We start from the raw sequence: 27,458 nt of genomic DNA, 5'->3' as shown, positions 1-27,458 counted from the left end.
ACAATACAACAGATCAATGAATCAAAAAGTTGGTTTTTTGAAAAGATAAATAAAATTGACAAACCATTAGCATGGCTAAAAAAAAAAAAAAAAAGGAAGAGAGAAGATTCAGATAACAAAAATTAGAAATGAAAAAGGAGATATTACAACTGATTCATCTGGAATACAAGGAATCATTCAAGACTACTATAAACAACTATACACCAACAAGTTTGAAAATCTGGAGGAAATGGATAAATTTCTGAACACACACCAGCTCCCAAAACTGAGCCATGAAGATACAGAAAATCTGAACAGACCAATAACAATAAAGGAGATTGAAGCAGTTAGCAGAAAGCTCCCAACAAAGAAAAGCCCAGGACCAGATGGATTCACAGCAGAATTTTACCAAACATTCAAAGAGGAATTGACACCAATTCTTTACAGACTATTCCAAAAGATTGAAACAGACGCAAGTCTCCCTAACTCTTTCTATGAAGCAAACATCATCCTGATATCAAAACCAGGTAAAGACATAACCAGAAAAGAAAACAACATGCCGATATCCTTGATGAATATAGATGCAAAAATCCTCACTAAAATACTAGCAAACAGAATACAGCAACACATACGTAAAATTATTAACTACAATCAAGTGGGATTCATCCAGGGATGAAAGGTTGGTTCAACTTATGCAAATCAATAAATGTGATACACCATATTAATAAAATCAAACACAAGGACCATATGATCATCTCTGTAGATGCTGAAAAAACATTTGATAAAATTCAACACTCATTCATGACAAAGACCCTCTATAAGTTAGGTATAGAGGGAAAGCATCTCAAAATAATTAAAGCCATATATAATAAACCCACTGCCAATATCATCCTGAATAGGGAAAAGCTGAAAGCTGTTCCTTTAAGAACAGGAACTAGACAAGGATGCCCACTCTCACCACTCCTATTCAACATAGTGTTGGAAGTACTAGCCAGAGCAATCAGAGAAGAGAAGGAAATAAAGGGCATCCAGATTGGAAAAGGTGAAGTCAAACTGTCCCTGTTTGCAGATGACATGACCCTATATATCGAACAGCCTAAAGCCTCTACAAAAAAAAAAAAAAAAAAAAAAAACCAAAAACTCTTGGAGGTGATAAATGATTTCAGCACAGTAGCAGGATACAAAATCAACACACAAAAATTAGTAGCATTTCTATTCTCCAATAGTGAACATGCAGAAAGAGAAATCAAGAAAGCCTGCCCATTTACAACAGCCACCAAAAAAAATAAAATACTTAGGAATTGAGTTAACCAAGGATGTGAAAAATCTCTATAATGAGAACTACAAACCACTGCTGAGAGAAATTAGAGAGGATACAAGAAGATGGAAAGATATCCCATGCTCTTGGATTGGAAGAATCAACATAGTGAAAATGTCCATACTACCCAAAATGATATACAAATTTAATGCAATCCCCATCAAAAGTCGAATGACATTTTTCTCAGAAATGGAAAGAACTATCCAGAAATTTATGTGGAATAACAAAAGACCACGCATAGCCAAAGCAACGCTGAGCAAAAAAAATAAAGCTGGAGGCATAACACCACCTGACTTTAAACTATACTACAAAGCTATAATAACCAAAACAGTATGGCACTGGCATAAAAACAGACACACTGATCAATGGATTAGAATTGAGAATCCAGAAATCAACCCACACACCTACAGCTATCTGACCTTTGACACAGGCATCGAGCCTATACTCTGGGGAAGAGACTGCCTCTTTAGCAAATGGTGCTGGGAGAACTCGATATCAATATGCAGGAGAATGAAACTAGACCCACATCTTTCACCATACACTAAAGTCAACTCAAAATTCATTAAAGAATTAAATACACACCCTGAAACAATAAAACTTCTTAAAGAAAACATAGGAGAGACACTTCAGGAAATAGGACTGGACACAGACTTCATGAATACGACCCCCAAAGCACGGGCAACCAAAGGAAAAATAAACAAATGGGATTATATCAAACTAAAGAGCTTCTGCACAGCAAACGAAACAATTAACAGAGTTAAAAGACAACCAACAGAGTGGGAGAAAATATTTGCAAAATATACATCTGACAAAGGATTAATATCCAGAATATACAAGGAACTCAAACAACTTTACAAGAAAAAAACAAGCAACCCAATTAAAAAATGGGCAAAAGAGCTAAGTAGGCATTTCTCTAAGGAAGATATACAAATGGCCAACAGACATATAAAAAAATGCTCAACATCACTCAGCATCCGGGAAATGCAAATCAAAACTACACTGAGATACCATCTCACCCCAGTTAGGATGGCTAAAATCCAAAAGACTCTGAACAATAAATGCTGGCGAGGTTGCGGAGAAAAAGGAAGTCTCATACATTTTTGGTGGGACTGCAAAATGGTGCAGCCTCTATGGAAAATGGTATGGAGGTTCCTCAAACAATTCCAGATAGATCTTCCATATGACCCAGCTATCCCACTGCTGGGAATATACCCAGAGGGATGGAAATCACCAAGTCGAAGGTATACCTGTTCCCCAATGTTCATCGCAGCACTCTTTACAATAGCCAAGAGTTGGAACCAGCCCAAATGTCCATCATCGGATGAGTGGATACGGAAAATGCAGTATATCCACACAATGGAATACTACTCTGCTATAAAAAGGAATGAAATAGTGCCATTTGCAACAACATGGATGGACCTTGAGAGAATTATATTAAGTGAAACAAGTCAGGCACAGAAAGAGAAATACCACATGTTCTCACTTATTGGTGGGAGCTAAAAATAGATAAATAAATTCACACACACACACACACACACACACACAAGCAAAAAAAAAAAAACGGCGTGGGGGGGAGATATAATAGCTATAATTCCTTGAAGTTGATACGATGAGCAAACAGAAAGGACATTGTTGGGAGGGAGAGGGGAGAGAGAGGAGGGAGGGAGTTTTCAGTAATGGGCCACAATTATCAACAACATTGTATATTGACAAAATAAAATTAACAAAAAAAAAAAAATAAATAAATAAACTTAGCCCCCACTCTGACTGTTAAGAGGGTGGGAAATCCTATTATGGTAATTGAAAGTTGGAACCTTAAAGAGGTGACTGGATTGTAGGACCATGCAGTAGTGAATGGATTAAAAATGGTGCTCAGGGGCGTGTTTCTGAGGGCTTTAAAAGAAGAGGAGAGCCTGACTCTCTCTCTCTCTCTCTGTCTTGCTTCCTCCCACCATGTGATCTGCTGGTACCCGCCAGCTGCTGCTGCTTTTCCTCCATGAGTAGAAGCAGCCGGAGGCCTGCGCCAGATGCAGCTGTCCCAGAATCCTAAGCCAAATAAAACTCTTTCCATTATAAATTACCCAGTCTCAGGTATTCTGTTACAGCAACACAAAAATGGGCTAATACACCAGGGTCTGTGACTAAATTTTGCCACAGACTGGCTGAGTTCTTGGATAATTTGCCAAGAAATGGAGACTTTTATGTAAGTGTGCTTATGTACAAATACATATACACCTCTATATATCTCTCTCACTGTATAAATATCTCACTATATATCTCTCACTGTGTATCTCTCATTATATAAAAACCTTACTATTTATTTATTTCATTATGTATCTCTCACTGTATAATCCTCTCATTATACGCATATCTCACTATATAAACATCTCACTATAAAAATATCTCATTATATATCTCACTAAATAAATATCTCAGCATATCTCACTTTACATCTCTCACTGTATATCTCTCATTATACACACAATTGAACTCTCTTCTCTCATGTTCTTTTCCATCTATCACAATATTATCGATGTCACTGGCTCCAAGAAGCAGCAATCACTGGCTGCTTCTGACCTTAATTGGGTCGACACACATGGAGTTTAGGACAAGGTCAGGCCGATGTCCTCAGTGTCAGCTCTCTGCAGGTCATCAGCTGGGGGACACTTGGGTTACTTCTGAGATGTGCTGACCATTCCTGCCCATCTCCAGGCACCACGGGTACATTGCTGAGGGTCAGACTGGACAATGGGTAGATTGTGGTGACAAGGCCCACCCAGGGCAATGTGGGTGCCCAGACACCTCAATCCCAACACCTGGCATGGTCCAGTGACTGCCATCCCTGGCTGCACTGCAGACACTCTCGGGATGCTTCTTTTTCATTCTGGCTAGTTGATTTGAAATTCTTATGTGGTCGTCATAGGGTTCAGGGCTACCTGTGATCCAGGTGGAGGCCCCTTCTCAGTCTGGCTTCCACTCTCATCTACTGAAAGGAAACAAGCAATGTAGACAGCAAGATGCAGACAGAAGTTTTGAGAAATGGTTCCAGGTCCAGAGCTGTGTGGCCCCCCATCCCCACCCCAACACCCCAGGGCTCTGTGAACCCATGGGGGTGGGTTCGTTCTGTTGATGGGAACTGTAGGGACAGAGACGCCAGTATTGCACGGGTTAATGTTAGGATTATGCCTCGAGGTTTAGGGCTGGATATCATGGTTGTGGTCAGGGTTGGTTCTCAGGTAACCTCAAACCCTTCCTTAACTTGAAAGGGCTGAGGCCAGTGTTTCCTGTACTCAGTTGCATTTTTCTAGGATCCCAATTTGCTCCAGCACTTGTTTAAAATTCCCCATATTACCTTGTAAGATGTCCAGTGCAGTCAGTCTCCAGCACGTTGTTTCAATCCTGTAACCCTCAACAGGCAGGTGGATGTTTCGTCAACCTTTGATTTCCTTCCTCAGCATTCTGAGCACATCAGGACAGCCACGACACATCTGCAGGGATTACTTTTAGCACTTTTCTTAGAGGACTTAAATGCTGTTTTCGAGACTCTGGGTTTCATCACAACTTCATTGCTTGTGATGCACTTGCCAACTCCAGGTCAGCCTGTTGTTTTTCTGTGAACTCACCACCTCTCTCTCTCTCAACAGCAGAATCTGATCAGAAATTGTCTCCCACGTCCAATGCTGTATGCCAGTCACAGCCCTGAGGGAAAGAGGTCTTCAAGTTTGAACCTGTGGGCTGCCCACCTAGCTCCCTGGAGCTGTGCCTGGACAGGGCCTTGAGACCTATGGGGCCTCCATGTTGGGCAGTGCCCCCAATGCTCAGAGCCCACCCAGCACAGGATCAGTAGCTTTCTCCCCAGTGCCCACCGGCCTCTCACTGAAGACACACTCAGTCTGTGCAGAGACATGGTTTTCTTCTCTGTGTGAGGATTCACTCCCAGAAGGGACCAGGGGCAGAAGGAGGAGCAGAGGAGGGGGCACCATCCCCATCTCCCCCCTGCTCCTCTGTGGAACCCTGGCCCTGGACACCAGCCTTTTATAGCCCATCCCAAGCTCCCCAGCTTCAGACAGGTCACAGTGGAGTCCCCAAAATATTACTCCCATGACTCCATCCATCTACCACCTCCTAGAGCATTCTCCTCCTGGGTATCTGCCCAGGCAGATTTGTCCCATGACTCCTTCCCTTCTCCAGGCCCCGCCTCCCTCTCCCCAATTCCAGAGACTTCATTTTACAGGTAGAACGTTTGGGTCTGGGGGAGATGACCTACCCAGGAGCATATGCAAATTATATGTCGGGCAGCCTCAGACCAAGACCGCAGTGGTCTCCTCCCACCCCCCTCACGCTGTTTCCAGGAGCTGGAGGATCAGGGACCAAGAGCCCACAGCTGGGGAGGGCTCTGTGATTACAGGGTTTGGGCCCACCCCACCACCGAAGCCCTGCTCTGTGAACATGCCCCAGATCCTGGGGCTGCAATTGCCCCCTCTGCTATGATGCCTGATACCCAGCCTAAGACTGGACCCATAGAGAAGGGGTTGGGGGCTCGGGGAACTGGTTTCCTGACTCCTTTTCCTTGTCTCTTGAGTTCCCACTCACGTCCCTGCCTGGCTTCTGCCTCTAAGGCTACAGAGATCAGAGGAAACAGGAAAGGCCAAGGGGGTGCTGGTGGAGGCGGGCCCCTCCTGGCCCATCTCAGTCTCCATGTCCTCCCCTGGTTCTCTCCCTGGGCCCAGGAGGTGATTTAAGCAGGGCTTGGTTCCCATGAGACCCAGCTGAGAGTCCAAGTTCTCCGTGGCCTCCTGGACTCTCCCACCTTTGGGACTGAGAACAAGGTACACAGCCTGCACTGTAGCTTTGTATGGGGATGATGTTTATTGGAACAGGAGGCCAGAAGGACATGGAGGGGAGCCAAGTGGGACATGGAGGGGATCCGCACCCGTCCACAGACCATGAACCCTTAAGGAACCCCTGCATTCCCACATTTTCTGCCTCATCTCTGGTCATGAAAATGGAGGGTGTGTTTGATCGGTCACATCTGTCTCTACACTCCTGGGGAATATGAGAGGTCCAGAGAAGTTCTCTGAAGTTCCCTCAGTGCTGGGTTGTGGAGGTGTGTGGTGGCCACACACTCTCTGTTGAGATGTGGTTTTACTGCTGACTCACTTGCCCTTCCTGCAAACATAGGGCTTCTCCCCTGTGTGTGTCCTCTGGTGTCGCATGAGGTGTGACTTACAGCCAAAGCCTCTCCCACACTCCCTGCAAACATAGGGCTTCTCCCCTGTGTGTGTCCTCTGGTGTCAGATGAGGCCTGACTTGTTACTGAAGCCTCTCCCACACTCTCCACACTTGACTTTTGCAATTCTTGAGATTCTTACCCCCACAGATAACTTGCCTGTGTTCTCTGGATTCACCTTCTGGCCTGTTCTGGACTCTTCTTCCATCTCACTCTCCCTAGAACTCCCCATTTGGCCTTTGGGCGGGCTGGAAAATGTGCTTGAAATCCTCCTGTGCCTTGTCCTCTTATATAAGGGTTGGACCTTTCTTTGGCCTCTTGACCTTCGGCCTCATCATTCCAGCTGTGTGGATCAGGATGTTGCTGCTCCTGATTCTGACCCACTGCACAGAGATCTCCTGGCTGGAGATGTTCTCTTGCAGATGTCTCTGGGAAGGTTGGAGAGGAGTGATTGTGTTCCACATGTTGCCTGAGGAATTTCTGACTGGAGAAGGCCAGAGGGCATGAAGAACAAGGGTGGATCTCTGGCTTTGGTTCCACTGAAAGAAGAAGGTTTTGGTCAGGGGAGGTGTAGACAACTGGGCCATCTGCTTTGTTGTATGGTAAGGCCTGCTCCACTAATCATTCCTCATGTGTTAATACAAGCTGTCTCCCACCGAGCATTCCTTTACAGTCTATTTTTCATTCTGTTTTTGTTTACTACATCTTCCTCAGAAATCTAGAAAGCCCACATCAAAGGCCTTGTCTATGGATCAGCCAAACCAGGGACCTTCAATAGCATCAGAGGCAGCTTCAGTCTTTGTACAGAAGGAACTGCAGTGACTTCCCCCCCACACACACTACAATTATCTTCTGGGTCATATCATATCCTCTTCTCTCCCTAATCTCTGGGTACTTTTCCTGATAGAGCATCTGCAGCTATTTTATTCTACTGAGAAATAATAACTCTGGATTACATAGATGGTGATAGAGTTTGGATGTGTTGTCCCCCCAAAACTCATGTGAAAATCTGATCCCCAATATGGCAGTGTTGGGAGCTGTTTGAATCATGGGGGCAGATCCCTCATGAATGAATTACTGTTCTCCCCGGAAGGTGGCAGTAGTGAGTGAGTTCTCACTCTATTAGTTCCCATGAGGGCTGGTTGTTTAAAAGACCCTAGCACCTCCCCCATCTCTTTCTCTTGCTTCCTCTTGCCGCTTGTACCCGCCAGCTGCCTACCACTTTCCACCATGAGTAGAAGCAGCCTGAGGCTCATGCCAGGTGCAGCTGTCCCAGAATCATAAGCTAAATAAAACTCTGTTCTTTATAAATTATCCAGTCTCAGGTATTGTGTTATAGCAACACGAAAAGGGGCTATTATGGATGGACTCATCCTTAGTGACTTTTCTTATGAGGGGAAAAGGATCTAGTAAGTCAGGAACCACTTCGTCTGGAGATGCACAAATGTAGAAGGCAGTGTAGAGTTAAAGAGCATGTGTAAGTACACCTGAGTTTGAGTCTCCCCAGTCAAAGACATCTAATTGAGGACTCTTGTGTACCTGGTTCTCCATCAGGAAGTGGGATTCAGAGTGGTCCAGGCCCCCTTGAGTAAAGGACTCTGGTTCCTGCTGCCTAAACTAGATTATGGATTGCTTCCATCTCAGTGTCCACAAATCATAAAATAAAAATATGTTCTTCCTTGGGTGACACATCAAGTATTCCTACTTGAGGTATTTCATTCAGTCTTAACACATTTCAAATTTAATAGGAAGTTCTGTTTCAATTGTATCCCTAATCAGACTTCTTTCCTCCTGACTCCCATCTTTATCCAACCCACCATCCTCTCTTACCTGGAGACTGATGTGGCGTCTGAGGGGATTACACACTGCAGATTATTTTCTGAAAATTAACTCAAAGTCCACAATGGTTTCCATCTCAGGAAAATCCCCAGTGTCTTGGCAGGAATCATGGGCACTACATGTCCAGGCTTCTGTGTATCTCTCTGACCTCTGCTCTCTTCTCTGCTTCCTTCACCTGGGTGGTCTCAGCCATTCCTCAAACACCCTCACTCTCTCCTGCCTCAGAGCTGTTGCACGAGCTGCTCCTTCTGCCTGGAGACATTTGAGCACAACTCTGAACCTCTCAAATGTTATGTCCTGAGAGGAACCTTCCCTCATGTTCCCTGCCATACCCTCCCTCCCCTCATGATGATCTCTAGGCACTTTTCTGGCTTAGTTTTCTTGAAAGCATGAATGACTATCTCATTTTATGCACATGCCTGTGTGTGTCTGCGTGTTTCCCTAACTCACATGTCAGCTGCTCAATAGCACTTATTCTGATCATCTTGTTCTATCCATATTTCCTGTTCCTCAAACATTGTCTGGCACAGAGTAAGAATTCACATGACAACTAATTGAAATAATGAATGAATGAAAAACAACATATGTATGTTATTTAGAAATACGGAAGAAATTAAGAAATAATTAAAAGAGCCAGAAGAAACTGCCTTGTTGAAACAGCCGGTAGGTGCTTGAGAACTTGTTCTTTGTCTCTAAGCCTGTCAGGACTATATGTTGTTATATATTTTGCATATAAAGTAGTTAAAAAAATAAAATGAGAACAAAAAAGTTTAAAATATAAATTGTCCCTAAAAGTCAAATGCATATAAAACAAAGCCTTAATTTCAGAAACACCTGATTTGAAATTTTTCTGACTTCAGACTGCATTTTACTCTACTTAACAGTTGTACCATGAAAATTCCCAAGGAGAATTCTTTCTTTTCTGTCCTTTTTAAAGAATAATGTGGTGCCTACCTCTCCCTGCCATGAGCTCTTTCTTCCACTTGCTGTCCCACTTGATACCCAGCTCCTGGCCATATTCATCCCCGTACCAGACCAGCAGTTCACAGCCTGGCCTGATGACCTGGCAATTTCAATAGAAGATCTGACCGTGGTATTGAAAGGCCACCAGGTTCTGCTCCTCATCATCCCGGGCACAGTTCACATACCTGGGGTTGAGGCAGACAAAGGGACAGAAAATAAAAGGCAGTGAGTCTCCACTACCTGCCAGGGCCGTGTTGGGCTTGTCACCAGATGGTCAAGGCCCCCATGCTGTGACTGGCCATGCCGTTACCCTCCTCCAGGAACCTGCTGTTCATACCTAAGCCTCTTTCTCCAAGTCCTGCTTATGGTGCTCATCCTGCCTGGAATGCTTTTCCCCCCTTGCCTACTTAACCATTCTTCAAAGCCCAATTACAGACTTACCTCCACCATGATTGGCCATAAAACACTGACTTCTCACTTCTCTAAACTCTCAATCGATTTCTACTTATACCACAGAATTTGGTGTTTAATCAATCATGTACTCTGCTTCTAGATTAGCTCACATCATTCTATAATCACCCCAAGTCTATCTTCTTTTGAAAGACCTTTTTCTAATCTCCCATAGTTTACCCAGGTGCCATTCATCTGCCTCCCTGGGTTCCCATAGAAACTTAGATGTTCCTTTGGCCTTGCATGATAATACACAATAATAACAGCATATCCCTATTCTTATCCTCTAATATAACAAGAACCTTCATGGAAAGGGGCTGGTCCATGCAGCACAGAGGTCCATGACCACCCTGCAGCTCACTTCTCAGGCTTCAGGTTTTAATTTCACTGAAGCTGGGAAGAATTCCTGTCCTCACAGATTAAAGGTCCCTTGTTTTACATTGTCTTGGCCTTGTGTACTTCTACTATAATCAAATGTTTCATTTATGCTTGCAATAGTCCTTCACAAGGGCATGGGTTGTGTGATCTATTCATGAGATGTACTCCATTTTCTAAACTAGAGTACAGCAAATGCTTAATAAATGCTGATTAGATAAATTAAAGTGTGAATCCAGCATCCCCAATGAATCTAGGCTCCTCAGGGTTTATCCTGGTGCCCCAATTTTGTCTATCATAGAGATTTAGTTTTTTGATTAAAAAATGGTAATGTTTATATTTTACCTCTTTTTTCCTGGATGTTCATAATAAGAAAGTACATTGTAAGGGGAGCAGAGAGTGTAAAAACCATCGAGGGAGGCATCCTGAGGAGGAAAGAAGCCGAGCTTGAGAGAGATGAGTGTCCCTGCTGGAACCCGAAACCTATTGGCCTTACCTCATCCAGTTGGCCCGAGATTTGTCCTTTCCATCCACATACTCATAGCAGTTTCTCCCCTTGGTGATCTGAGTTTCAGAAAAATAAGTTAGTCATTTTTGGGTTTGATGGGCAGGTAATAATCAGAATTATTTTATTCTACTGTCATCCATGCATTTGAGCCTGCATGGATTCAGCCGCCAATGGTGACACATGCTGTGTACTCCTCAGCATCATCTACACATCTGAGTTGATTTGTCCAGTCAGAGCTGAGGCCCCATAGGGAGAATGCACTTTTTCTGTCTCTGTGCCACTTTTCTCCCACTCACCCACTAACCTTTAAATAGGAGTTCCACGTTCATGTAAAGACCACTAAGTACACAGATCTAACCATGTTGTCACTATCCATGTTCTAGCATGTAGAAGGTGATGTCCCACCAAAGGCACAGAAGGGATATAGGAAGCCAGAAGACGGGGTTAAGGTAGGCCCTTCTCACCATCCAGGAGTAGCCACTGTTGACTGCCTCTTCATCTTCTCTGATCTGGCCCTCATAGGGGCCAAAGTGCTGACCCAACGGCAGATCGGATGCCTCATTCCATACTCCAAGCCCGGCCTCGGGGATGCCCGACGGCCCAATTCTCAGCCCAGGGGGCAAAGTGAGGGCTGAGTGGTTGGGATGCCCCTTGTCCACTGCACTGTCCTTTACAAATGTAGGGGGTCTATAAGCCAGTCAGCTGTCGATGAAGTAGTCCTGGTATTGCTCACAATCTGAAGGCAAGAGCAGCAGGGATTAGGAAAAGTATAGTGCGTGTTCCTGGATATAAAGAGCTTCAGAAAGAGCCCAGCATTTACATAATTCAGCCTCAATCCTGTACTCCAAGCCACCAGAGTAAAGGAATGATTTGGGTTCAAACAACAAGATAAAATTATTGTACCGGGACATAGCCTTCTCCATGAGTGGGCCAAAAGGGTCACTTACACAGGTAGTCATCATCCTGAGGTTCACAGACCTCTTTGTATGCATGACCCTTTCTCGCAGGCTACACATCTTCATTTCAATCTCCTTTCTCTTGAGTTCTACATTGGAGAAGATTAAGTGAGTGAAGTTAGGAGTCTGGAGTGTTTGTCCCTGTATCGTCAGAAAATGTGAAATCTCCTACCATCAAATTATTGTCTATCCTTCTACATACTCTGGCTCGCCACCCCTTCACTACCTCTTAACTATTATTTCAGAGAGACTAAGACTCTACACCCACACTGACTACAGATGCATAATTCAATTTTAGTTTCTGGATTCCCAGGATCAGGATTAACTTCCGAAACTTTCTAGTAACAAACCGTTAATTCATGCATTTATTTATACATAAAATATTTGTTGAAGGTGCATTACATATTAGGCATTGAACAAGGGCAGGGATATACAATAAGAAAATGTGGTCTCTATTATCACAGATGGATTTATTGGACACCTTGAATGTATATTTATTTTAGTGCTTTCAAACAATATATGAGCCATTGGTCTTTATCTTCATTTTACAGATTAGCATTAATGAGCTCAGAGAATTTATAATGTCTTCCCAAGGTCCAAATGATTCTACGTGGATTATAACAAGTGTGTGACTTCAGAGTTAGTGTTTGTTCTTACATGTTATTCAATACAGCATCTAACTTCTGGTCTCAGCTTAGTCCAGCTTAAGCACAGGCCTATCGAAAGTCTACGCCACATATCTAGACCATACTCATCAACCTTTCTAAAGGACCTAGAGGGACTAAAGTCCCCAAATTATTTTCTCTTACCCAATTTTTCTCTAGAATGCTGTACGGAGGTACTTGCTTCTGCAGGAGGGGACACTCGTTTCCGGGCCTTCTCTGAGTCCCTTGTGTTCAGTAAATCTGTTGTTCCTGACAAATTCTTCAAAATAGATTCATTATTTAACAGTGATCTGGATATTCCCTTTAATGTGAGAATCACATATTAAAAGACAACATACATTTCTTTCGTTCCTTAGGGCTTGCAACCTGTTTTCACATGCATGACTTTAGTTAATGGGTCAACAATCCCTGGAAAAACTTGGAGTGACTGAATACCAGAGAGAAAGGGAAAGGCCTGTGTGGGCAGGACAGTCTTAAGGCTCTTTTGCTTCAACTTTCTATATATACATGAGAGCGAGGGAGGGAGAATAATCTGGAAGACTACCTGGAGACTCAACAAGGTCTGTGAAAGAAGGAGGTAGGGGCTTATAGGGAAAAAGAGGGGATCTTCTATGAACTAGGAGACATTTGACAGAAGGAGAAAGGTAGGAAAGCACAGAGGGTAGAAAACACATCTGGGGGCCGAGCCCGTGGCGCACTCGGGAGAGTGCGGCGCTGGGAGCGCGGCGACGCTCCCGCCGCGGGTTCGGATCCTATATAGGAATGGCCGGTGTGCTCACTGGCTGAGTGCCGGTCACGAAAAAGACAAAAAAAAAAAAAAAAAGAAAACACATCTGGAGAATGAACAGTGAGGTTGGGAAGAGAAGAAACAGTTGGCATAAAGGTTATCTAGACAACTAAGAGAGTGATGCTAAGAGCTGCAAACTGCCATATCCTGGAAGGGATATTTAACTTTGAAATTGAATTAACTAGTTCCTGTACCAATTCTGCCTAAGTAAGGGTGTACTACCAGCTAATTCTATTCACTTTCCCGATCCGTAAATTGGCATACATGCTAATTCTTAATGGTACAGTGAACATGAAATGTAATAACGCTCACCAAAGTGTTTTGAGATTAATAATTTCTCTTATAGTCCTGACATCAATTTTCCTCCTCAACCATCTCTACAGTCAAAATCTAATTCAAAGATATTATCTTCAGCACTCTCTGACCCTGTTACCTCTATTTTAATTTGAAAAATTTGGAATTATTCAGAAAACACTGAGGGGGTCATCAAGGGCTCTGAGTTGGGCCTGGGACTCCTGAGAATAATCAGGTATGGACCAGGCTCTCAAAGAGCTCGTAATACAGAGGTGGCAGGCTATACAAATGATTACAAACAGCATGAGATTTGCCTAGTTCGGGCCCAGAGGAAGGAGCAGTTAACTTCTTCCTACAGGGATGAGCATTTCAAATCAGTACCAGGATACATTTCTACTGAATAGTGTAATATACATGAAGTGCTAAGTCATTCTCCTATCTGTTGTTTCTCAATCAAACTTCAAACTTCTCAGGGCTAGGAGCAGTCTTCTCACATCCGAATGGGTCCCTTATGAGAGAGTAGGAACTATCTCCGTCTTCATCTGGGACCAGGCACAATGTAAATTGACTGTATATTGCCAAGCTCCCCTCAGACTGTCTTAGCATATCTCTCACTTAGCACATCAGAGAAGAATCAGGTTGAAATAATCAGTCAGATGAATAATGTAAAGGTGTATGAGTAAGGCAGCATGAACTTTACAAAAGAAGAAAGTTTTAATCAGCTCTTAAGTACTTTAGGGAAAGAAGGAGTATTGGATTAGACTGAACCACTACTGACTGTAATGTCAGGCATAATCTAACATTTCTGTACTTCAGTTTTCTCATCCACAAAATGGTTATGCTTACAGTACCAACTTCATAGGGTTGTTGTAAGGTTTGAGTGAGTTTATTCACGTACAATGCTTAAAATAAAGTCTGAAATATTGCAAAAATAAAACAAGCAGTAGTGATTATCATTGCTCTTCTTATTAACTCTTAAAAGGATGATGTCCGACATTGTGCTAAAGAGATCAGAAAAGGGAGGCAGCAGTCCTACGATACTGTGCACATTCTCCTTCTCTTACCTGTGTTTGGATCTTACATGAGGAAGATTGTTGTGTCAATAGGATTTTTCAGGTATTCACCTTCTGGTGTTTACTCTGTTCCACTCTGAAGACCACCCAAGGAGGATGGACCAAAAGGTGATGAGAAATCAGTGTTTTGATTGGTAAATATTTCCAAGCTCAGAAGATTCTCATTAGGGACAGAGAATTCTGAACTAGAGAGTGACAATTCCAAGTATTATCCAAGGGTGATTTGAAAATGGTTTCTGAAGTACCATGAAGACCTTTGCTTCTATTGGAGGCACTGCTAATTTTCTTAAAATGTTTTTTAAAAATAGAGCTCTGGATCTTGGTGTTAACACCACACTCTAACCAACTGAAGTAACTGGTCACCCACCAAAAAACAAACAAAACAAAACAAAACCTCATCTCTGCTTCATCTTGTGTTGACAAGGTTTCTATTACATTTATTTAAAAAAAAAAAATATTGGCTTGACTTTCATGAAAAAACGCTGAACAAAACCACACAATGGAGGAAAGGACAGTCTCTTCAAGAGATGGTATTGGGAAAACTCGATCACCATATGCAAAAGAATGAAGATTGACCCTATGTTACACTACATACAAAAATTACATCAAAATAGATTAAAGGCCTTCATGTGACACCCAAAAGTATAAAACTTCAAGAAGGAGACATGGGGGAAAGCTTCAAGAAATTGAGTTTGGCCATGATTTCTTGGAAATGACACCAAAGCATAAGTGACAAAAGCAAAAATAGACAAAGAGAACTATGTAAAACTTAAAAACTTCTGAGCACCAAAGGAAACAATCAAGGAGTGAAAAGGCAACCTACAGACTGGAAGAAAATATTTACAAACCATATATCTAATAAGGGGTTAATATCTAGAATATATAAAGAATTCCTACAACTCAGCAAGAAAAAAACTCAGTTAAAAGAGTGGGTGCTATGACTGGGTTTTTTTCCTCCAAAATTCATATTTTGAAACCCTACTTCCTGGTGTGATAATATTTGGAGATGGAGCTTTCGGGAAGTAACTAGGGCTAGATGAGTTCATGAGGGTGGGGTCCTCATGATGGGATTAGTGCTTTTTATAAGAAGAGGAAGAGAGAGATTCCCCCCAAGAGGTGGAAGTAACCTAAATATCCATTAAAAAATGAATGGATAAGGAAAATGTGGTATAGAAATACAATGGAATATTATTTAGCCTTAAAAAATAAAGAAACCCTGCCATATGCTGCCACATGGATAAATCCTGAAGACATTTTACTAAGTTAAATAAGCCAGTCACAATAAGCCAAATATGGCATGGTTCATTATTTGAGGTATCTAAAGTAATCAAATTCATAGAAACAAAGTAGAATTGTTGCCAAGAGCTGGGGCAGGAGGAAATGGGGTGTTGTTGTTCAATGGGTATAGTTTTATAGTCATGCAAGATGAAAAAGTTCTAGCAGTTTCTTGCACATCAGTGTGTATATAGCTGATAATATGAAACACTCAAAAACTGTTAGGAGGGTGAGTTTATGTTATGTGATTTCTTACCACAATAAGAAACAATAAATTGACTAAGATGGGGATTTAACTGAATCCAGATAATGATGTGTGACAAACCGTGGGGTTAGTCATTTCTTCTTCTAAGACACTTGATCCAATGACTGCACTATTATGAGATTAGGGTTAGAAAGCTCTTTGGTGGATTTACAGTTCAATTAAGGTTTAGTTAAATTGCCCACTAATTAATTAACAATGTTTAGCAAAACCAGTCTTTCTTTATGACTTTAAAGAATGGTAAACTTTAAACGTATAGAAAAGTACAGAGAATAATGCTGGAAAACATAAATCCACCACCATGCAGTCCCATTTCAACATTGTGCCACAGCTGCTTGAGATGTTTTTATTTCTACTTTTTATTTCAAAATTCAAAAGTAAAAATAAAACAAACAAGAAAGGTAACTATGACATAGTGAAGCCACCTGCCAGCCCTTCCTCCTTCTCTTGTGATGATAACTTCTGAGTTTGGTATTTCTTACTCACATTCATGTTTTTATATTTTAGCACTTATTACTGTATCTGTAAATAAAATATGTAATCATTTTACACGTTTAAAACCTTTATATGAACAGCCTCTTACTGTATATACTCTTTCGCATCTTGCTTGTTTGTCGAACATTTGTTTTTGAGAGAACATGTTCTCCTTTGTTAACTCCTAAGATAAACCCGAGACATCAACCCAGGCTGGTTTCAGGAGGTCACTTCTAATTCCTCCTGGCCCCGCACCTTTCTGACTAGGTATCCATTCTTCATCGGAATCCTCAGTGTCATCCACATGGAGTTTGGCCTGCCTTCATTGACACATGAAAGCTGTTCGAGGGGCTCTAGAAAGAAGCCAAATCTTTGTCCTAAAAGGGAAGAGTTGGGAGGAGGAACAAAGGGTGGTGGCAATGGAAAGCACCACAAAGCCAGTGTGGCTCAGCATGGGCTGGGAGAGTCTTGAACAAGGTCAAGATGTGAGCTCTGCATGACTAGTGCCGGCACTCAGCCATACCCTGACAAATAAAAATAACAAAATTTCCCCTCCAGATTTGTCTCCATACAGAAGGGAACTGTGGGCAGATGCAGCCACCTAAGAGAGAGCCATAATAATACAGGGACAGAAGACCTGTTTTCTATTTCCCAGGCTGGTCTGCAGCCAGCACTTGGAGTAAACTATGTTAATCAGTTCATTATAGTTCCTTTTCACATTCCTATAGCAAATTTTCTTCGATTCTCCCATCTCTGCCCCTTCTTCCTTGGAGAAGTATATCGAAATGCCTTTGAAAGCATCTTTAGCCTAGAGAAAATAACATAGTTCATCAGTGATTTACTGTATACATCACAACACCGAGTGGGGCCTTTTCTTCTACCTTGTAATCATAACAAGCAGAACACAGCCTGGGGCCTTGGGGTGGTCTCTGTGAAACAAGGATAAAGATATTTGTTCCCGCCCTCCCCAGATTGTGTCCTGTTTGAGAGGACACAGCATTTTTCTAGCTCTCCCCAACACAGAGAGTTTGATTCCAGTGTCCTCTTCTCTCCCATGTCCCAGACGGGACAAATTGTCCCCACTCCACGCACATTCACAGCCAGGGTCACACAGAGTTGCAGGCCATGGGTCTGTGGCCCCCAAGACACCAGCTCCTGTCACTCGATTCCCCTCTCCATCCTTCTTACAGATCCTGCTTGGAGCCCAGCTTGACTTCCCCCACCTCTCACCTTGGGCTTCTGCCCTGTACTCCCTGCATCTCCCTCAGGGGTCTCCTCCCAGGACCTGTTGGGGCTCTCGGTGCTGGGACAGGCTGGCAACTACCTGCTCCAACTCCAAGGTTGGGAAGAACCCTTGAGTCTCCCAGCTACAAGGCCAACGTTCCTGTGGAAAGAGATGGTGCTGAGAGGAGGCCACAGCCCAGACCATTATGCACAGCCAGGCTCTGTCTTCTCCACTTGGCCATGTTGTCCAGACCAGGAAGATGTGGAGACCTTGCAAGAACTGGAGGATGTTGGGGAGGTCTGAGGGCTATCGATGGGATAGGGGGAGGGTCTCTGCTGGCCATTGCAGACCACCTAACATAAGCTGTACTGTTTCAGTTCCCCTGCATCTTGACGCGTCTGAGGAAGGGTGGCAAAGGTGCCTGAGGGTCAAGGCTCAGGTATCTTCGAGGGGAGTCCTGAGATGTGAGGGCTGGGGGAGGCCCATGTAGACTTTGAGGCCCCCTGACTGATGGGACTCGGGTCAGACTCACCAGCTCCACTGAGAGGAAATGAACATTTCTCATAGGAAGCTTCTGGGATCTTCAACTGGAGATTCTGGAAAACTGTGGGAGTAAAGCAGTCTGGATCTCTAAGGAGCAGCAATCCCACAGGCTGAGGAGATTGCGGGTCTCCAAGGCCAATGAGATTTGGGGTCTCTCAGGCTGAGGTTCTGGGGGTTTTGGGGTTGAGGGGATTTGGGGTATCTCAGGCTGATAGTATTTGGGGTTTTTCAGGACAAGATTTTGGGTCTTTCGTGCTGAAGAGATTTGGGATACTCAGGTCGAGAGGCTTTGGGATTCATCAGGTAAATGGAGTTTGGGGTCCCTGAGGATGAGAGGATTTTGCATTTTTGAGGCTGAGGAAACTCGGGGTCTTTCAGGCTAAGGAGATTTGGGGTCTCTCATTAGGGGGCATTAGGCTCTCTGACACTGACGTTATTTGGGGGTCTTTGAAGCAGAAGGACGTTTCCAGGCTGAGTAGGATCTCTGAGCTCGGGGAAATTCAGTCTCTCTGTGGCTGCGGTATTTAGCGTTTCCCAGGCTGAGGGGAATTGTGATTCCTCAGGCTTAGGGTGTTTGGGCTCTAAGCATTAGAGGATTTGGCGTTCCTGTGGGTGAACGGTAGATTTGAGGTGTCTGAAGCTGAGGTGCATCGGGGTTTCAGGCCGAGGGGGTTTGAGGTCGGTCCAGGTTAGCGGATTCGAGGTCTCTTGGGGATCAGGGGATCTGGGGTTTCCCAGGCTGAAATTTGAAGGTCTCGGGCTAAAGGTTTACAAGGGTTTCTTACTGCACGGCAAAGACTTCCCGAGTTCCTGTCAGTCTCCCTGGCTTTCTCCTGCCCCGCTGCCCACCCTGACTGGCGCCCGCTAGGATCCTCTCTGGTTGAAACGGCCACGCAGCCACCGGTACCACCAAACCACCTATCAGAGTTGTGACCCAAACGCTCCCGCCAATGAGCGATCAGAAGGACATAAAGGGGCGGAGAGTAGGGAGGAGCCAAGCCTGTCAGTCACAGGCTCCCCTCAGTCCTAGGCTCGGGTGGTAAGGCGGGACCTGGTCTTTCCCGCCTTGGGGACAATCCACCCCAAACCTCAGGGACTGGCCGCTCTGGGTGGATCCCTGAAGGGGTGATTGGATTATAGCACCATGCAGTAGTGAATGGTTTAAAAATGGTGGTGAGTGACGTGGTTCTGAGGACTTTAAAAGAAGAGGAGAGTCTGTCTCTCTGCTCTCTCTCTCTCTCAGCTTCCACCATCTTGCAGCGTGAGACCCCTGGGTCACTGTTGCCACCACAAGATGGACTTTGGACTTCCCAGCCTCAGAAACTTTCGCAATAAATTTCATTTTCTTTATAAATCACCCAGTTCAGGTATTTTTTTATAAGCAACAAAAACAGACTAATACAGCAAGCTTTTCTCTCAGGCTCATCTTTAGGCTTCAGGTAATCCACAAGAGAAGACTTGAGCAGATGTAAACTGTTCGTATAGTTTTGACGGTGTAACAAAATTCTGAGCCAATCTGAAAAGAACAAGACAGCATTTTTTTTATTTGTCCTGTCTTACATTTTGTTCTGGGCACATAAAGAAATGTCTCCCAAATTACTGCTTAATGGAACAGAGACATCAGTGATTGCACACGACAAGTATGGTCTACTCAAAACAGTTTTGAAAAGTAAGTTTAAAAAATCGACTATAATGATCAGAAATAAACCATGGTGAGGGAGAATAACGTGTTCTCCAAAATTACTACATTGCAATAATCATAAATTCCAGGTTTCAAAAACAAAACAAAACAAAAACCTAACAAACGGGAAAACTTTTCAAAGCATGCAAAGAAACATGAAAGCACTTCCCATTCACGGGAAAATAGTAATGATGATGATGATGATGATGATGATGATGATGATGATGATGATGATGATGATGATGATAATTTAAAAAATGGTGGGTGGGGACTCCCAGTCAATGAACTTATTAGACAGTCTTTAAATCACCCAAAACAACTGTCATACATATGTCCAAGAGGTAAAGGGAATGATGCACAAAGAAATAAAAGAAACCAAGGGAACAATGTCTAACCAAATAGAGATTCTCAATAAGGAGATAGAAATCAACAGCTCGAAAACCATAACATGTGAATTGACACCTTCACTAGAGGTTTCAAATGAAGGTTTGAGCATGCAGAAGAAAAAATCAGAAAACTTAGTTAGTTCACTTGAAATGATCCTGTATGACGAGCAGAAAGAGAGAAGAAAGAAAAAATTAAACACAGCCTAGGAGACTGTGTGATCCCCATAAAGCAAGCCAATTGTATTAATCCACTTCTGTTGCCGATAACAGAAAACCTGAAACTGAGTGATTTATAAAGAAACAAAACATGTTTCTTACAGTTCTGGAGGCTGGGAAGTCCAAGGTCCAGGAAACATATCCGGTGAAGGCCTTCTTCTTGGTGGTGACTCCAGAGCAATGCAGGCTGTCACAGGGAGAGAATGGGTGAGCAAGAGAGCTAACCTGCTCACTTGCTTTCCTTCTAAAGTTGTCAGAACCACACCCATGATAACTCATTACTTCACGGACAAGGGCATAGTACTCACAATCCAATCCCTCCTCAAAGACCCTATCTTGCAAATATTATAATAGTACTTCCCACTCTCTTAGCACTGTTACAATGGAGGTCAAGCCCCAGTGAGTTTTGAGGAACAGTCGAAGCCCAGAATGACAGTCCCAGAAGAGAGGCTAAAGAGAAAAGGGCAGGAAAACAAACAAACAAACAAACAAACAAACAAACAAAAAAACATTTCGAAGAATAATTGCTCGAACTCCCAAAATTCTTGAGAAGACATGAAAGTTCAGATAGAATGTTCTTTGGCTTAGAAGCCTTTAGACCAAATTATCTCTTCCTGAAGCCCTCAAATTTCTTCAACACCCAGACCCTGTAGGCAGAATAGGCTCACACTGTTACCTGCCCTTTCTGAATGCCCTGTTTAGTTTGTGTCCCCCTCTCACTTCTCTGCAGGAGGTCAACGAGAATAGAGATTTTTTGACAACTTCTCATGCAATGACAAACCCATACATAAATAGCTTAGAACAAACAAATCATAAAGAAATTGTGCATAGATTAAGGTTTTTAAAGGAATAATCCAGTTAAAAACTGGAGGGGCTGTGAACATCAACTCCATTCACCACTGCACTGTGTTTACAGAACACTTACAAGTAAACCTGACAAGTAAACCCAAGATTCCCCCCCGCCCTTGAAAACGACCTGACACATTCCCTTCAAAGCGTTCATTCTCTTCTGGGCGCGAGGGGTAAAGGGGGCAGAACTAGGAGGCATAGTTGTTACTGACTTTTCCGAAAGCCTCTCTTATGTGATCCAAGTGGGATTTATGCTCCTCGTTAACTTCAGTGAGTGCACAAGCTATCCCTGTTTCTAAATATGTAACAAGGTTAGTTATGCCTATAAGTAAAGCATTTCCGTGACTCACAAAAATAACTCACAGATAATCTCAGTTAGAAGAGATAGACGGATTTGATGCAGAAATGGAGAAAACAGCCAAATTCACTTGGAGACAGGCTCAGACACAAACTGTATATGAATGAATGAACAAACGGTAACAGTGGCAGATAGCAAAGCAAAGAGATGAAAATATTGAAACCACTGTAGAGATGTGAGTGTTCAGTTTACATCAGCAAGGATAAATGATATCAGATGATAAAAGTATAGGCAGAATCAGAGAAATGGAGAAAACAGCCAAATTCACTTGGAGACAGACTCAGACACAAACTATATATGAATGAATGAACAAACGGTAACAGTGGCAGACAGCAAAGCAAAGAGATGAAAATATTGAAACCACTGTAGAGATGTGAGTGTTCAGTTTACATCAGCAAGGATAAATGATATCAGATGATAAAAGTATAGGCAGAGTCAGAGGAAGAGACACACACTCACACACAGAATGAGAAAGACACCTGGTGAAATGCAGACACTCAATTTGAATTTTAAACAGAGAATACCAAGACACTGATATCAGGAAAAACAAATGTGGTTCAGAGATATCAAGTCAGAATGCTCACAAATTAATCATGTGATTATGAGGCCCACATGCACTGATACTCCATGGAAGGAAGCATTAGGGAAAATGTACAATTTCACACTTCTTTTGGTAACCCCAAAACAGCGGGACCATGTGAAAGCAGTAATATGACTGAATTACACCTATGAGTCAAGGACGAAACTCAGGAAGCTGCATTCTCTTGGGTGGACATGACCAAGCCACTAGGCAATAGCAGTTTAGTCAACAGTAGACAGCTACGGTTTTGCTAGACCCTCCATGGAAGTTCTCCTCACATTTCACTCCAAGAGCAGCTACAGTTAAAACTGGCAACCAAGGGCTAGCGGGAGATAAGTATTTCGAGAACCCTTTCCTAACCTTTTCTCCATTCATTAAACACTAAGTAAGACCCCTAAACTTGCAGCTAAATACTCAGAAAAGGGCACACAGAAATCTGCTGACCTGTTCTCATGCAGGGCTTCTGGAACTGCTCTCTTTTACAAGCACAATGGAAGATAGGTAGCAGCACATGGCACCGGAAAAGTTTCCTGCTGTTTGGATCAAGATGGACCAAGTTGCTTAGAAAGCCTGTCCCATTCTTTCCTTTTATGTTAACCTTATGCACAACATGCTGAAAACACCACAGAAAATGAAAGGTTTCTGGGTTCCTAATACGGTGTGGGGTATCATTTACTAAGACAACATTCTCACTGGAGTATAACAAGAAAGGAATGTACTCATAATGGCTTACCTATTTACATTTTGGGATCTTCACCTAATACACAGGGTCTTGGGTAAAAGCTTAGACCATCTGAAAATAGGAATATTAAGAATAATGTCTACATCTAGGATCATCTAGGGACAGACAGCACATGGGTGAAAGTCTAGCAGTTGTATATTTAACCACTCCACCTCCCTGCTCTGTTTATATTTTTTGCCCAAACTCAGTCACCTGGAAAAACAACGGGACTCACATACAACTACAAGGAGACCCGCTTTTTCCCAAAAGTTTATCTTTTCACTTAGTCACCTTTGCCAGAAACAAAGCCACAACTTCACTGCCTTCCCTCATCCCTTTGTGTCCTTTCCCACAGTCCCTTCATATACCATATATTCCCATTTCTTAAAATGTTGCTGGGAAGCCTGGCCCTGACAGGTTGATTGTCCCAGCAAAGCACAGTGCATTCATCTACCTAAGGATGATATTTGGTTCAGAAGAGAAACGAACTTTAATATTTCCACCTTGAATTCTCTTAACGCACAAGAGAGGATATTTGGAGGAGCCCTGTGCAAGAAAATTTCACCCTGATTATCTTACTTCTGTAATCACTAAGTCCTTTCCTTGAACTACCCTCACATTCCTGGGAAAAACAAGAAGTGTCAAACTAAACTGTTTCTCTTTCCTTTCTTCTTTCTCCACAACCCCCTGCTCTGTGGGGAAGGAATAAAAAAAGTCCTCAGACGGAATCCCAAACCTTGGTGTATCTGCTCTCTACAACTTTATAAGCCCAGATCCTCCACAGACTGACAGTTCCTGGACAAAGAATTAAAAATCCCACATGGATTTGACCTATGTAGAATCTCACCCCACTCCGGTACACAAGCACACACACAGAGACACATATGTTTGATGGTGTTTATTTCTCCTTCACACCAATCCGATTTTATCCAAGTGTCTTGCTGTCTGCATTTTTCATCACCTGACCGGCTTTTCTTTCAATCCTGAGCATGAGAACACTGTATCTGAAGTCACTTTTTAGAAGTTCTGCTTTTTTAGGTAAAGTCTGATGCTCCGAGATATTCAACTCAAAAACTTGGAATACTCTAAAACACACAAACACACATAAAAACTCATTTTCTCTGAAAAATGTTAAAAATTGCTTTAATTATGCAAAGTCCTGCCCAGGAAAAACTAGCCCTTCCCCGTTTGTGACCTCTTCAATTTCCCCTTACCATGTGTTAGAAATTGCTCTCCGTAACATCTGCCCCACTGCCAGTGTTCTCTGTATGAGTAGAATAAGCTAAGGAGATAATTAAAAGAAAATTAAAAGACACTGATTACCAAAATGGAAAATTGATGAGAGAAAGGAATGAGACTGTACAAATATTCATAGCCTTTTGTGGAAAGGGTGAAAGGAGGAACATTTGATGAGCCAAAATTTAAGGGGGTGGAGAAATGACTGAGGGTGGGGTTGGCTGTCATGGAATTAAGTTCAGAGAAGTAAAGGATTGAGCTTTGCTTCTGTCCAAACGACTCCGGACACTGACTATAGTGCAGTGGGCTTAAGCTTCCCCAGCTATAACTTGTTTTGCAGTGCAGTTTCTCCAACGTTCCTGTTTCATCTTGATGCCCTGGGTGACCTGGTTTGTGTCATTCCCTGTCTTTCAATTTCTACACTTGTGAAATGAGTGTCCAGGTACCTAAAAACATGCATTTCAGCCCCTACTTCCTGAGCTGCTCACCTGCCCTCTCGGTTCCCTGTCCAGGCACCTGCATCCTCATGTGGTACCGCAGGGGATTGAGCCATAGGTCTTTACAGATGATCTGTTAGGGGAACCAGGACAGGACCGCTCAGGGTTCAGACACCATTCCCAAGAAGGCTGGGAACCCTCCCTGGTCATTTCTGAATTTTCGCAGTGAGGCCCTACCTCAGCGATCCTGTTAGATCCTGCAAAGTTGTGGTCAGAAAACCAGTTGAAGAAGTTAACACTGCTGTTGTGGTGCCTGCGGCTATAAGCCTCATGTTCATAATCCTGATACCACTGAACTGGAGTGGAATGAGATGCCCTGTATCCTGCAGGGAAGAAAAGTATACAGGAAGGGGTTGGAGCATGCTGACGATGATAAACCCAACACCTTCACTACCCATCCTGGGATCCACCTCCTACCGGTGACATTAATGAGATATTCCTTAATAATCACTTTATTCCGGAAGTACGGGTTGTTCCGAAAGAACAACATGATCTTGCAGCAGTGAATGGGATGCCTGATTTCCTCCACCTGTCATGACAAAGTGGAGAAGGTTAAAATTTCTCTTCAGGTCACCTACCCTTTTCTGTTTGCCTGAAAGTATTGCTTCTCTTATCCTTCCCCGCTCAACCTTCCAGCCTCAGTCTCACTAGTTCTGACCTCCAAGTCGATCATGTAGCTAAGCAAGTCTTCATCTTCATCGCTGATCATGGCCAACATCTCGGGGTGGTTCACAATCTGCCTCAGGTCAAGGAGCCTTTCCATGCTACGGAAGTAGGCGCTAGAAGCAACTGAGCATGTATAAACAGCTAGGAGAGTGTGTTGCGCAGGGGTCTCCCACACCTCACACATTGTGTCTCCCACACCTTATGCACCGTGCCCTCCCTGCCTTTCATGAGACACACTCAAGGCAATGGGTGCCTTGCATGGCCTTAAATGGGAGACTGTCCACGTTGACACAGGGAGGGGCTCCTTTCTGAGGGATGCTGAGCTCTATGTGTCCCTGATGTACTAGGGGCAAAAGTGAATCTGCTTGTATCTAAGTATGCACTTTATCAGCTCTTACTGACTAGGGTGGGAATTCATACACTTTCCTACAGCATTATTGTCAGCAAAGCCTGTCCTTCAAACACCTTTTCTACATGAGAACTCCTTTGTGCTATTCACGACACTGATCCAGAATGACTTCTAATTCTCCGCCCCAGTTAGTGTCTCTGTGCCATAAGTATTTGTATTTGCACGAGTGTGGCTGCAGCTCCGTCTTCCCTCAGTCTGTACCTTCCCCCACAACCCCCAAGTAGATGTTTTCCAGTACAGGAATGGAACTCTGGTCCTTGGTGCTATCAGTTCCATTCTCTAAACAACTGAGCAACCGGCCAGAAAAGCCTGTATATTCTCATGTTGAGCTGTCCCGTGGATCGATTGCTATTACCCTTGCCCATGCTCCTACTGGTCAGTACAAAGCGAGATTCAAAAGGATACGGCTTTGGCCCAGAAGCCAGGGATGCCCTGGATGATGGCCCTTCGGTGACCGAGATGAGTCCTGCGTCTCTGCACCAGGTTCTGCCTCAAACGAGCAAAGGCCCTCCTGGCTTGGTTGTTCACGGGCTCCAACTCTAACTGAAGGACCTCCAGTGACTACAGAGGGGATAAGGACAACATGGGGCTCCACAGAGTCTGTGTCGGGGTCTTCTATTCAAGCTTCTCCTCAGGCTCTACAAGTTGCATTAGAGTTTCCTCCCCCACGTCTTCTTCCTGAACTTATTCCTCAAATTCCTCCTCCTCCTCTTCCCTGTCAGGCTCCTACACCACCCTCTCACCGTCCATCACGTGCTGCGCCCACTCCCCCTTCCACTGCTCCTGCTCCTCCTTCTCCTCGTCCTGCTCAACTGCCTCCACCTCCTGAATAACATCCACCAACACAAGCACCACATCCTCCTGCTCCTCGACTTCTCTCTCCCCTTGTCCCTCTTCGGATTTCCCCTTCTCTTCCTGCTCCTCCTGCCATTCAACGACCTCCGCCACCGCCATTACACCCACAAGCACAGCACCACGTCTTCCTGCTCTTTATCCTCCTGGTCCTCGACTTTTCCTTCCTCACACGCCTCTTCCGGTTTCTCCTCTTTCCTCCTCCACAGCGACCTCCACCACCTCCACTGCCTCAAACAAAACTGGTGCCACCTCCTGCCCGGTCGCCGCCGCCTCCCTCTCTGCCAAGGCCTCGCTTTCCTGCACAGCTTCAACCCCGGTCCCGGAGGCCTCCTCGGGCGTCCCACCCAACTCTGCCAGGGTCGCACACCCCACGCCATTACTGGCCTCTGGCGGCTGCTCCCCAAGAGGCCTACCGGCCCCTCCCTCCCCAGGGCCCTTTCCCACACCTACCTTTATCCAGGGTTCGGCGGAAGCCCCTTCCTCCCGGGAGCCCGCCTCACTCGCCATGCTGCCCTGGTCCTCAGCAGGCTCAGCTGCGCCGGGTACGCAAGGTCGAAAGCCTTGAGCTGCACACCCCCAGCAGCAGCTAGAGAAGCCGAGCCGCAGGCAGCTTCCGGCTCTGAGAACTTCCGGGAGCCTTGCGGTTGGTCACGGCATTCTGCGCATGCGCAGGACTTTGGCCCGCTCTGCCGGCTTCATGGCGCCAAGGCACCCAGCCACGCCCAGACCTCTACTGTGGGTCCACGGCCAATGGATGAAGAGGTAGTGGCTGTCACGCAGGATGGCCC

The 27,458-nt window shown here is 44.1% G+C and overlaps 1 pseudogene; it reads right to left on the bottom strand.

Moving 5' to 3' along the window:
- Positions 1–6,453: 6,453 nt before the first annotated feature.
- Positions 6,454–27,369, bottom strand: LOC134369098 (histone-lysine N-methyltransferase PRDM9-like; annotated as a pseudogene).
- Positions 27,370–27,458: the final 89 nt, after the last annotated feature.

Source organism: Cynocephalus volans, unplaced genomic scaffold (assembly GCF_027409185.1).
Source record: "Cynocephalus volans isolate mCynVol1 unplaced genomic scaffold, mCynVol1.pri scaffold_35, whole genome shotgun sequence".
In the NCBI taxonomy this organism is placed as follows: Eukaryota; Metazoa; Chordata; class Mammalia; order Dermoptera; family Cynocephalidae; genus Cynocephalus; species Cynocephalus volans.
The sequence above is the reverse complement of the archived record's forward strand: the minus strand, read 5'-3'. Positions and strand labels throughout refer to the sequence as shown.